A 13,755-nucleotide genomic window follows, 5' to 3' on the forward strand; every position below is an offset into this window, starting at 1 on the left:
TGTCATTTGTATTGTGCCTCATGTTGAATCATCACTTTTGTAGGCCTCAGAATAATTAAATATGCTATTTTTATAGACTTTTCCTCCTACTCAATAGCTTGTGTTTTGACCAATTTCGAGCATGTAAATGACTGTAAAGACACCTATTTTAGCTCCAAAAGTGATGATTCACATCCAACAGTCATAAACAGTCAAAAGATGAAACATTTAAAAAAAACAAGATTTTTGTCCATTTGTAGAAAGTTCCTAATGTCAGTGGTCATCGATTTTCATGACAAAATAGATTTTTTGTTGTGTACAAAAAATGATTATAAATGTCATTTGTATTGCGCCTCATGTTGAATAATCACTTTTTTAGGCCTAAGAGTAACTAAATATGCCATTTTTATAGACTTTTCCTCCTACTAAGAAGCTTGTGCTTTGACCGATTGAGAGCATAACATGACTTTACAGACACTTATTTTAGTTCTAAAAGTGATGATTCACATCCAACAGTCATATACAGTAAAAAGTAAAACATTTGAAAAATCACCATTTCTGACCATTTTAGAAAGTTCCTAAGGTCCAGGTTCATTGATTTTAAAAAAAATAGATTTTTTGGATTGTACCAAAAACTGTTTCAAATGTAACTTGTATCGCGCCTCATGTTGAATGATCACTGTTTAAGGCATCAGAGTGACTAAATATGGCATTTTTATAGACTTTTCCTCATACTCAGAAGTTTTCATTCTGACCAATTTCAAACATGAAAATGACTCTTAAGACACTTAGGGCTAGATGTAGGTAAATCAGATTTGCCGATTCATAAATACAGAATTTTACCGATTCGTTATTCATGAATCGGTAAATCTGATGTAGGTAATTATTCGGTAACAAATACCGAATCGGTAGGATTCGGTATATCGGTATTTGCCATTGATTCCTATGGGCCTTGAAGCCCATAGGAATCAATGGCAAATACCGATTCGGTAATTACCGAATCGGTAAAAATACCGAATTGCCAAGGGGGACAGGGTGTCACTTTGACACCCTGTTGCACCCCTGTTTCTGGTTTGTGTGCCATGTGACACACATACATGCCCTTAGGGCATGTCTGTGTGCCACATGGCACAGGTGTACATGCACAGATGTGCATGTACACAGGAATTCGTTATTTACCATGCAATAGTATTACATGGTAAATAACTAATTCTTAGGGGCCTGTGGCACTCTTTACTGTGCCACCTACATATTGATTTACAGAATCGGTAAATTTACCGATTCGGTATTTTACCGATTCTGTAAATATACCGAATCAGTAAATTTACCGATTCTATAAATCAAAGGGCCCCTACATTACAAAACCCAAATACCGGTCGGTAACGGCCGAAATCGGCCGTTACCGACCGGTATTTGGTCTCCTACATCTGGCCCTTAGAGGCAATTACAATGTCGTGCGGAAAGCCTCCGACTGACCATCAGATTCTCCTAGACCGTGTCAGAACCCATCCGCCTGACTCGGTCAGATTCCAAACTGGCCAACTGATTACGATGTTCGCGGTCGGAAAAAAAAAACGTTCAGACATTTTGAATCAGTCCCGACCGACTCTCGGAGAATCTCTGTCGGTCGGAGCCGAATCTACGGACCACGTTTCCTACCGAGCGATTACTATGTAGGATTCCAACAGCCTTTCTGAATCAGACTATCCGACACAAAAAGACTGTTGGATACTGACTTTGGGGGCCCCTAGCAGGTCCACCTTGATCCTGAGGCCTCCAGGTTTGGGCCATGGGGGTACCCAATGGACCCCCATGTAAAACCCTGCACTGTGTGGCAAGCACCATGGGGTGCCCATGACAGTGTGCAAGGTTTTCCGCAAACACCCCTTTTCCCCATAGGAACTTGTGTTGTGGGTTGGGACACAGGCTCCGATAGAAGTGAATTGGAGTCCCACTGAACGATGTTCGGAAACATCATAATTGGAACCACTGATTGTCAGTCGGTCAGAACCGATTCCAAGAAGGAGTCGGGCGGAAAGCTTCTGCACAACATTGTAATTGGGCCGTTCCAACAGTGATATACAGTCAAAAGATTAAACATTTGAAAAATCACCATTTCTGATTATTTTTAGAAAGTTCCTAAGGTCCGGTCAGGGTCTTCGATGTTCAATAAAAAGTAGATTCTTTGACATGTACTAAAAATGATTCCAAATGTCATTTATATCGCACCTTATGTTGAATAACCACTTGTTAAGGCATCAAAGTGACTAAATATGCCATACTTTCAAACTTTTCCTCCTACTCAGAAGCTTGAAAATGACTCTCAACACATTTCGTTTAGTTCCAAAAGCGATGATTCACATCCAACAGTCATATATAGTAGAAAGATTAAACATTTGAAAAATCACCATTTCTGATCATTTTGACAACGTTTCTAATGGTCCAGGGTGATTGATTTTCATCACAAAATGATTCCAAATGTCATTTGGATCGTACCTTATGTTGATTGACCACTTTCTAAGGCTTCAAAGTGACTAAATATGCCATTGTTACAGACTTTTCTTCCTACTCGGACGTTTGTGCTTTGTCCCGTTTCGAGCTTTAAAATGACCCTAAACACACTTATTTTAGTTCAAAATGTGATTATTAACACCCAACAGTCATATACAGTCAAAAGATTAAACATTAAAAAATCACCATTTCTGAACATTATGAAAAAGTTCCGGAGGTCAGGGGTCATCGATTTTCATAAAAAATTGAGTATTTTGGCATGTACAAAAATGATTCCAAATGTCATTTGTATCATGTGTTATGTTCAATAAACAGTTTTTAAGGCCTCAAGGGACCAGATATCCCATTTTTATAGACTTTTCCTCATACTCAGAAGGTTGTGCTTCAACCAATGAAAATAAAATTGACTCTAAAAACTCTTATTTTAGGTCCATAATGATGATTCACATCCAACATTAATATTCAGTCAAAAGATTAAACAATTGAAAAATCACCATTTCTGATCCTTTTGAGAATCCAGGGTCATCAATTTTCATAAAAATGAGCTTTTAGGCATGGATACAAAATTATTCCAAATGTCATTTGTATCGTCCCGTATGTTAAATAACCACTTTTTAGAGCCTCAAAGTGACCAAATTTGTTTTTTATAGACTTTTCTTCCAACTCAAAAGTTTTTGCTTTCACCGATTTCGAGCATGAAAACAGCTCTAAACACACTTATTTGGTTTCCTAAAGTAATGATTCACATCCAACATTCATTACAGTCAAAAGATGAAAAATTAGAGTAATCACAATTTTTTTAACCATTTTTAGCAAGTTCCTAAGATCTGGGGTTCAATGATTTCCTTGAAAAACAATTTTTTTTTGGCATGTACAAAAAATGATTCCAAATGTCATTTGTATCGTGCCTTATGTTGTATGAGCACTTTTTATGTTATCAGGGTGACTAAATATGCCATATTTAAAGACTGTTCCTCCTACTCAGAAGCTTGTGATTTGACCATTTAAAAAGCATGAAAATGACTTTAAATACTTATTTTAGTTCCAAAAGTGATGATTGACATCCAACAGTCATATACAGTCAAAAGATGAAAAATTAAAACATGTACCACTTTTGACCATTTTTAGAACGTTCCTAAGATTGGGGGTCATTGATTTTCAACCAAAAATGGATTTTTTGACATGGAGAAAAAATTCTTCCAAATGTCATTTGTATTGTGCCTCATGCTAAATAATCACTTCTTAAGGCCTCAGAGTAACGAAATATGCCATATTTATTGACTTTTCCTCCTACTCGGAAGCTTGTACTAATACAATCCCTCCAATCTATAGGAGTAATGGGCGCCGCTCGAAACTGGCTGACTTAATTTCTTACAAATCGTACCTTTCAGGTTTTTTCATCTACTGCCAATTCAAAGGTCCACTCATCACCTTATGGGGTCCCACAGGGTTCGACTCTTAGTCCCATTTTGTTTAACATTTATGCTAGACCCTTGTACTCTTAGGGGGGTGGGAGCGCACCAGACACGCCCCAACGTAATTACCTCTTGCATGATGGTTCACGTAGTTCATAATTTCTCGCTCAATTCAATTCAAAGTGTTCATAGCCAGTGCTGTATTATTAGTTTCGGTTCGTATCCCTAGACACGTGTTTCATGATTCCTCAATCGTCAGTAGGGAAAAAAGCAAAGTTCATAGGTTGCAGGGCGTGCTGCCTCATCTCTCAGGACCAGTTCTACTCACAGCATGAAGGCGCAGGCTCCCAAGCTCGTCAGCTCGGCGGCTCGTGAGAGCCAATCTTTGTACTCTAAGGGGGGTGGGAGCGCACCAGACACGCCCCAACATAATTACCTCTTGCATGATGGTTCACGTAGTTCATCATTTCTCGCTCAATTCAATCAATCAATCAATCAATCAATCAGAACATTTGTATAGCGCACTACTCACCCGGAGGGTCTCAAGGCTCAATTCAATTCAAAGTGTTCATAGCCAGTGCTGTATTATTAGTTTCAGTTCGTATCCCTAGACACGTGTTTCATGATTCCTCAATCGTCAGTAGGGAAAAAAGCAAAGTTCATAGGTTGCAGGGCGTGCTGCCTCATCTCTCAGGACCAGTTCCACTCACAGCATGAAGGCGCAGGCTCCCGAGCTCGTCAGCTCGGCGGCTCGTGAGAGCCAATCTTTGTACTCTTAGAGGGGTGGGAGCGCACCAGACACGCCCCAACGTAATTACCTCTTGCATGATGGTTCACGTAGTTCATAATTTCTCGCTCAATTCAATTCAAAGTGTTCATAGCCAGTGCTGTATTATTAGTTTCAGTTCGTATCCCTAGACACGTGTTTCATGATTCCTCAATCGTCAGTAGGGAAAAAAGCAAAGTTCATAGGTTGCAGGGTGTGCTGCCTCATCTCTCAGGACCAGTTCTACTCACAGCATGAAGGCGCAGGCTCCCGAGCTCGTCAGCTCGGCGGCTCGTGAGAGCCAATCTTTGTACTCTTAGGGGGGTGGGAGCGCACCAGACACGCCCCAACATAATTACCTCTTGCATGATGGTTCACGTTGTAGTGTAGTTCCTATCTTCCCAATAGGCTCTGCGCATTGGAATAATACCTACAGCAGTAAAGGCCTAGGCCAGACGTTAACTAGGTCTACTACTGTTGATACTAGACTTAAGTTTTGGGTTTGCCAGCGTAGCTCAGAGTTCGCTAGAAACTTTCTCGAATGTTCAGGAAAGAATTAACTCCCCTGATTAGACAAGAAGGGATTTAGTTTCTGACAACCATAGAACATGACAACTTTGCTCTCCCCTAATCAAGAGTGTATCTCCAGAGTCGTGTGAGCACAAGGCAATTATTTTACTCAGTCAGTACGTGCATTCTTAGTCTCATCAGATTGTAGAGAAAAGGAAGAGACGGGCGTGTTCAATAAGAAGGTGTTATTTATTGATCAGTCTCTTTTCTCGTACAAGAGAAATGGATCGATATTATTGCAATACTTATAGTTAAGTAAAGTGCATACATTAAAAGCAATAGTATAAAATAATACTGTAAAAACATTGATATGGTTTCTGAGCCATATGATGTTTAAAATGATTAAAATATATTTACATACACATATACATTTGACTAAACGTACTCAACTGGTGTTTCTAAATACGCCTACCCCGTGTACCTGACCTAAGTCTAATGCGTGGGCGGGAATAGAAAGTTACAGTTTAAGTTAAGTTTGTTTTTGCCAAGTGAATAACTAAAGAATTCTCTGTGAGGGGTTATTCAGTTCTGTACCTGGAAGTTAGGATGAATGAGGAATGGTATCTCTTTCTCTGCTCTCGATATTCCAGGCTGCCTGCGAGGGCTGCCCGAAAGCGCCGGTGCTGGGTCTCTCGGTAGGAGATAGCAGCGCGTCTCTCAGCGCGTCAGGAAGGCGGGGCTGCTGCCAGCGGGGTCTGCTCTGCTTCTGGGCTTCGGCAAGTATGGCTGCTCCGTCTCGTCACCACGCGTGTGTTTGCATAGGGCAAGATCGGCAATATTTATACCTTAAAGGTGCCGAGATTGACGTAAGGATGGACATAGATACGTCAATAAAGATGTCATACGACTTGCTCGTTAGCACATTCTTTTACTGAAGTTCTCTGTGAAATCAAAACAATGGCCGCACGGATTTTCCAGGTTGTCATAGGTTTGATTTGTTATGAGAACGTCGTATGCCTTATCAGGGGCTGGAGGAATGTCGCTTGTCTAATTAGATCTCAAGCGTTATGACCTAATCAGATAACACGTTCCTGTGCCGTAGTGTGACTGCGTCAGATAACGGTATCTGCATCATGGGGGCTTTTCTTGCCTCATGGGCTGACTGTTAGTTAACTTGATAGTTAGTTTAACCAGAATAGGGTCAGGAATAGGGGGATCGATTCAGAACCTATAGGAATACATGACACCCACTCTACGCTAACTATGGTCATATTTACTAATCTATGCATAGTATAACATAGTACAACATACTATAGAGTATAGTGTATACCTCACCACCCCAAAATACATAAATGCATTTTGAAATTTTCAAATATACTGAAAAATTGCAGTCATATATATTGTATGCACTTAAGCTATGAATTAAACGCTAAGGTAAACACGCATTTGTAGACATTATTGCTTATTTGGTATATGAGAAATACACATGAAATGGCTCTTAATATGGCTATACAGAAAGAAAGTTCGAGACCATTTCATCACATAATAAAATATTTGTGAACATACCAGCGGGCAACTAAAGTTTATAAAGTATCTAAAAATAGAAATCTTAGTTCTCTAGGAATAGTTTCTTACTTTAAGCAGAAGATAAGTGTCCCGAAAATTTTGTAAAAAATAATTTGGGGCTGCTAAAAATTGCTGTGCGTGAACTGGTGGGAAAAATTGTTCATGTGACTTTATTTTTAAAGTTGAAGGCCGAATTCAGGGAACGCCGTGTGCGAGCTTGCTCAAAAGTCTCTATTTCTGTTCTGGAGAGAACATCATATCATTAAGGCTTTCGAAAAAACTGTCAACAGCTTCATGGGAAAGTTCCACTAAGTCGGAAATAGGTGTAACCATGCATTCGTGCGCATGATTGCCTCCATTGACATTCTGATTCGCATTGCTGACAGAAGGTCGTACCTGATCGATGCTGCTTTCATCTTGAACCTCACTACTCTTCAATCGTAGTGGTGAAGATTCCACGAATGCCGTCATCAGGATTGGCAGCCTTTGAGGGCAGCACAAAGCGTGAACCTTGGTAGGAACCAACAATGTATCTGCATCCACTGGCGCATCCGATTGTAGCGTCAGACAGGTGTCTAACACGCATTCTTCTCCGCATAGCAGACACCTCAATACAGGTAAAACACATCTTTGCCACATTGGTCGAAATGATAGAAACCAAGTCATGTTCAGGTCTCTAAGCCGGGAGAGTCCCAGGATTTTTGATATCCGGTCCCGGTATCCAATGGCTAGGATTGTATCTTCCATTGTCGCGAGAGTTTGATCTGTGACATGGGTTGCCATAACGAAAAATAAGGACTAAGAATAGGATTCCTGCAATTAGTCCCAGGATCAGGGGAAGTCCGCCAAAAATCGAATGGACGAAATCTGGAAAAATACCCAGTATGGCTTTGAATGGTGTTAATGCCATCGAAAATACTGTCTTAAATACCTTTGAGACCCCAGTGGTATCAGAAATATTTAAGATTTCGCTCAGGATTTCCGCGAAATGTACGGGGGAATTAGTCGATAATAATGTATGTATCTCTGCAGTCGTCCTTGCGACTTGTAGATCATACGTTTCTTTTGATGACGTGAGCCTTGTAGGCGTCTGAAGAAGCACTGTTTTCATTCTGCTTAAAGTATCTATTCGAATAGAAGTAATTTTCAAACTGGGCCATGCCCTTGCCTCCCTGTCTGGAAAGGAGCTGGGGAACAAAGAACGTCCACAGCACTTGACCTTCGCAGTCGTAGTGACTAGATAAGGAGTCCCGGGCATAAGACTACAACATTTGCGGTCTACAATAAGAATGTAACTCCCATTATAGAGTCTTTGAAAGAATGGTTCTATTTCAGTTGCAGGTGCGCCTTGCTGGTGACATGAAAGGTTGTATGAATTCCCTTCACAGGCTCCATGCAAACTAATTCCGTTACACAGAAGCGTGCCGCTTAGTGACATGGCACAATTGTTGCCACTAAGAAACACTTTCTGTCCTTTATTACTGACACATGCATGTGAATAGGGCAGGTTCCAAGTTGTTTTAAGGTACCCCTTCCCCAATTTCTCGTACATGCCAGCCTGTATATATTTTTGGCAGTATTGAAACCTGAAGGTTGAGATTGGAATATTTATGATTCCGTGGATTATCCATTCACTGACAGGTCGTTCTGACATTGTCATTGGTAATCTTTCTAGTTTTTCAATGCTCAAGATTGTATAATCAGCACCCTTTTGCGCCATACCGATTTGTCTATCAGTAAGGTTAAAGATTTGGAATAGTGACGTTGTGTTGATTAAACGCCAAGGCACATAGCCTGAACGCAGATTTTGTAACGTCCAGCCAAGCTGTACAATAGAACGCAATTGTGACTGACCATGTTGTAATAACAGTAAGTCTTGCGATAATATATCGATTGCTGAAGACACAATGCTGTCCAATGAAAAAATTCTGGAGGACAGAGTCATTAACCCATTGTCCACTACAGAAAGTGATTTTTCCAAATTAATACGGTCAATTTCCCGTATTCTCTCTGCTGTTTCAATTTGATTAACCTTCCAGGCCTCATTGTATGCTGCATATACAGAGGCTGCTATGAAACGCTTTTGACGCTGTTTGCGTGGTCCCATTATGAAATCACGCAAGTCAGCACCATCAGTAAGTAAAGTTAGGTGTTGCTTAATTTCAGGCAGTGTGGAAGTTTGTAGCCACTGAAGGCATAATTTGCCCACACTGTAGGTTGTTATTATCCCTGGGTGATGTCTTTGGGGATATCTAGGGTCTGGCCTGGTCATTTTGAACCCCTGTGTTTTATTCAGGAATCTGTCTTGACAGTTATTTGTATCTGTGGGCCAGATCAACCATTGTTTCCAATCAGGATGTGTTCTGTTTTGGTTTAATATATGGTTTACGTCTATCTCTTCATCCGTATCAGAGCTATTGCTAAACATTGTTGGCTTTGGAATAGACGGTTTATTTAAATCTTTGATTTTGGCTAGGCCAAGACAGGTGGTTTGTTGAACAGTGTCATTTAAAAATATCATTTGTTCTGGGATCATGCAAGCTCTAAACAAAGCTTCTAAACCCTGTACTTGCCATTCTTTTGTACCCCAAACACTTTTCAAATCAACATTTTTGTCCCAATAATCAAATCCAAAAGTATTCATTTCTTCGAAGAATGAATCTGAATATATCAACTTTGTGTTGGTTATCATGGTTTTCATCCCTGTCTTGTTTGACAATTTAAAATAAAATGTTTCAGCATTACTTGTGTTAAAACCTGAAAAATATGAATATTTGTCGTAAACGGTTCTTGAGCTCCCTTTTGGAGGTGTTGCACAATGTTCCCATTGATTATAATTTAAAACATTTCTAGGTTGTGCAGATTTATGTAAAAAATGGTTACCATAGTGGTTATAGCAATACATACTATCATAATTTGTAGAACCTTGCAAATAATCATGTTTTGTAAATTTAGCAGACATTACTAAGTCAGACATCATGTTATTAATGCTTTCGAAGTCCCAATCATCAGCAAATGAGTTTGGTTTTGCAAAGTCACTCAAGGAGATCTTGATTTGGTGTGGATATTTCAGGATCTCGACCGGACCATAAATTTCATAGTCAGTGTTGTCCCAGGCTACCCCACCAGGTATAGGATTGGCTGTGAAGTTGGCTGAAGAAAGTTCTCTTTTCTCGACGTGTGAAGATGTGTGTGGTTTGAGGACCAAGTTGATGTTCTGACTTGCTGTGTCCATTTTAGCATATTTTCCCTCAATGAAGCGTCCCAAAGTTAATACCATGATGAGCCAAAGTATGAGGATAAATGCACCAAAACCCACCCAAAATTCAATCCATGGAGAAATCAGATATGTTTCTTTCAGTTGGTTCAAAAGTTCATTAGCTTTTTCTTTAAAGGTTTTTGATGATGGCTGTGTCTTTGATTCACTGAGGCTTTCAGAGGAATCATCGAAGTTTATGAAGTAGCCGGATGCAGTTCTGTCAATTGTTCCAATTGCTTCAGGATTTTTGTTGCTTGCATTTTCACTTGGTACTTCATTATAGATTGGTGTGTCTCTGCTAAATGTTTTTATTTGGGTTTTCAGAGGTCTGAGTTCTATTGCATTGTTGCATAGTCCTTGTTGTTCTTCTGTAGGCGTTTCGAATGTGATGAGCCTCTTTGTTAGGACCTCTGTACTGGTAGCAAACCTTGGTGTTCTGCTACTTATTGGGAGTCCACTTGGCCTACTGTTTGTTATCGGCCACATGTTGTGGTTTTACCAGGTCGATGGATACAACTCGGTTCTCCTTTTTACCAGCAAGTGGCGGTAGTACAACTGATCTTGTCCCGTTGACAGACAAGACAGGAACTGCTTTTCTGTAAGAAGGCCCAAATTCCATCTTTACCGCTATCTTCTCCCTGACTAGATCCCCGACTTTTGGAATCCAGACAGGTCTTGCTGGGAAAGGTGGTGATTCTTCAGTGGTTGTTGGCTGTTGTTTCAACTGTATGTTGCTCAGGTCTTTTCTTGTTTTGTTTAAGTCCTGCAAAATAGCCAAACGGTCTTTGACATCAAAGCTTTTTTCTTTAACCACTGAAGTCTGACTGTCGAGGTCAGAGATAATCATTCTAGTTCCAAATAATAATTCGTACGGACTGAATCCCTTCAGAGAATTTCTTGGCAAGTTATTTAGACTACGTTGGACACTTATTAGATGTTTGACCCACCCAGCTCCCGAACCTAATACCTTTGCCGTTATAGATTGCTTTATGTCACGGTTTTTTCTTTCAACAATTCCGTTCCCCTCAGGGTGAAATGGACAAGAGTACCGCAATTGCACGCCCATACTGACCATGGCCTCCTTATAAGCCCGAGAGCTAAAAGCAGGACCATTGTCCGAATGCAGCATGCCAATTGCGTATGTGCCGATAAAGACTCGCAAATCTTTTATAACAGTTCTGGCGTCAGCCGTTCGCTGGGGCCACATCCATATAAATCTCGTGCATGAGTCCACTGCAACCAAGATATATTTATAGTTACCATCCCTTTGTAAGGGACCGCAGTGGTCTAGATAAACACAGGCTAATGGTTTATCCGAGATTAGAAGGGGCGTCTGCGCTGGACGTCTCACCGTTGATACTTTCATTTTTTGACATATTTCACATGCTAGAACATAGTTCCTCGTTTGTCTTCTCATTTGTGGCCACCAGTATCTCTGTTTTAATAATGATACTGTGGCTGAGACGCCAGCATGGATAGAAGCAAGCCCTTCGTGTGCCGCTATTATTAGTCCTAACCTATGTTCCATGTTTGGAATTGCCCTATCCCCCACTCCAGGGATTCGAGCAAAAGGAACATTGTTTGCATCAGTTATGTATGAGTATTTTACTGGAAAGCCTTTAGGGAGTGGTTTTATCGAATCCTTTTCTGAAGCGCTGACAGCTTGTAATATTTCGCTGTCTATTTTTGTTTTTGACCGGGTGACGGCAGCTACGGAAGCCGTTTGCACAGCTGCCTTCGCGGCCTCATCAGCCAATGAATTCCCTGCAACGTGAACGCCATCACGTTGATGACTCAGTGTATGTATCACGTGAGTCTTTGGTAGTTCTTTTTGTAAAAGAGCTACTTGTTCCCAGAGCATTTTATGCTTAATTGTGCCACCTTTCGCATCCTTGAAACCATTCTGAAGCCAGATCTGCAAGTATTCATTATAAGACTGAACGCAATAATACGAATCGCACACTATGAGTGTGGGGAATTCTCGATCGGTATTTTCAAGCGCCATCTTGAATGCTAGTAGTTCAGCTCGCTGAGCTGTACAATCTCCTAGGGATTGTGTTTTAGTGAGGGTTGGTTTAAATTTCCCTTCGTGCCAACGACCTTTAACAATCGCGCACGCAGCACTGTAAGCTTGTTTACCCCCTACTGCGGGTTGTGCTGATCCGTCTGTATATATTATACAGCCGTAGTGATCTAGAGGCAGAATTTCGGTTGGCGGAGGACATTCAAATTCATATTGGAGAAATTCTTGTGTTTTTAAGTAAGGATCAAATTCGTACACCACGTCTGTTGCAGCAAGAGAGTTAGCCCATTGTATCCATCTTGGATGGAGTGCTTTAGCATTTGGAATGCTTGCCTTTGTTACCGCCTCTAAGGCTGGTATTGGTGGCACGATTACTATTCGTTTACCTTGTGCCAGGGCTCGTTCTTTTGCTATAGCTGTCTGTGTTGCTGTAAGAATTTTTTCCGTTGGGCTAAATTTCATTTCAGCCTCAGTGTACAAGTGTGATTTGAATGCAATTGGTACCTTTTCTCCCTCATTAGAGGTTAGGTACGTGAATCCGCATCTCCCTGGGATGACTCGAATCACAAGATTGCGTGTGTTATCACGTGTTTCTAATTTTGTTTTAATTAGCATGTCTGTTTGTAAGGATCTCAAAATCTCTGTGTGTGTTTGAGTCCAATTGGATCTTTTAAAGTCTGGTTTAATTAGATCATAAAGGGGTTTGACCCTTTCTGCGTAATTTGCAATGTATGTTCTTCCGAAATTTAGTAAGCCTAGAATTGACTGTAGGTTTTTTAGTGTTTTAGGAGCTTGGATTACGGCACATTTCTCTAGGAAATTGTCTGCCAGGCTTTTACCTTCACTTGATAACTCATATCCTAAGAACAGGACTGTCAGATGGGCAATTCTGGACTTTTTAAAGTTGAATTTGTAACCCTCTGCTGCGAACCCAAGTATTATGGTGTTCACTCTTTTCAAGTGAGTATCCAAGTCATCGTCTGTTAAGTAAATGTCATCGACATAAGATAATGCTTCATCATCATATAGATGTAGTAATTCTGTTACTCTCGCTGAGAATACCCCCGGGCTGTTCTTGTACCCCTGGGCTAACCGACAGAATTGCTTTTGAGTGCCATTTACTGAGAATGCAGTTAAATATCTGCTCTCTGGTGCTATGTTTTGACAAAAGAATCCATTGGAGATGTCCAAGGTTGTTTTGTATTTTTTGCGCACTATGTTATTCATTAGTGCAGCACTGTGTGAGTTTTGCACTGCAAAGGTTTTGCAACATGTGTTAAGGTGTCGGTAATCCAAAACTAGACGATATGAATTGTCTGGTTTGGAGACCGGAAACAAAGGATTGTTCATTTGTGAGGTGCAAGTTTCAATCACCCCCTGGTATTCTAGCTGATCTAGTATTTCATTTACCAGTTTTTTAGCTTCTTGCTTAATCGGGTACTGCCTTTGTGCAGTAGGTTGTGATTTTAACTGGATTTTGTGAGGAGGAGAATCCTCATCCCATCCTACATGATTTTTATATAAAGCAGGTGCTAAGGCCACTGCCCACTTTCTAGCAAGTGTGTATTTTTTATGAATCGGGATTTGATTCGAGAAGGCAGGCATAATTACTTCTTCGCCATGAGGGCACTCCCTGACAAACTCTGGTGGCCAGTCTTTTTCAGCTAGAAGGATGTCATAACCCTTGGAGAGGTTATCCCAAAATAGTCCCCTTATTTTCCTAGTC

The sequence above is a fragment of the Lissotriton helveticus genome, chromosome 10, assembly GCF_964261635.1.
Source record: "Lissotriton helveticus chromosome 10, aLisHel1.1, whole genome shotgun sequence".
NCBI classification, from domain to species: Eukaryota; Metazoa; Chordata; class Amphibia; order Caudata; family Salamandridae; genus Lissotriton; species Lissotriton helveticus.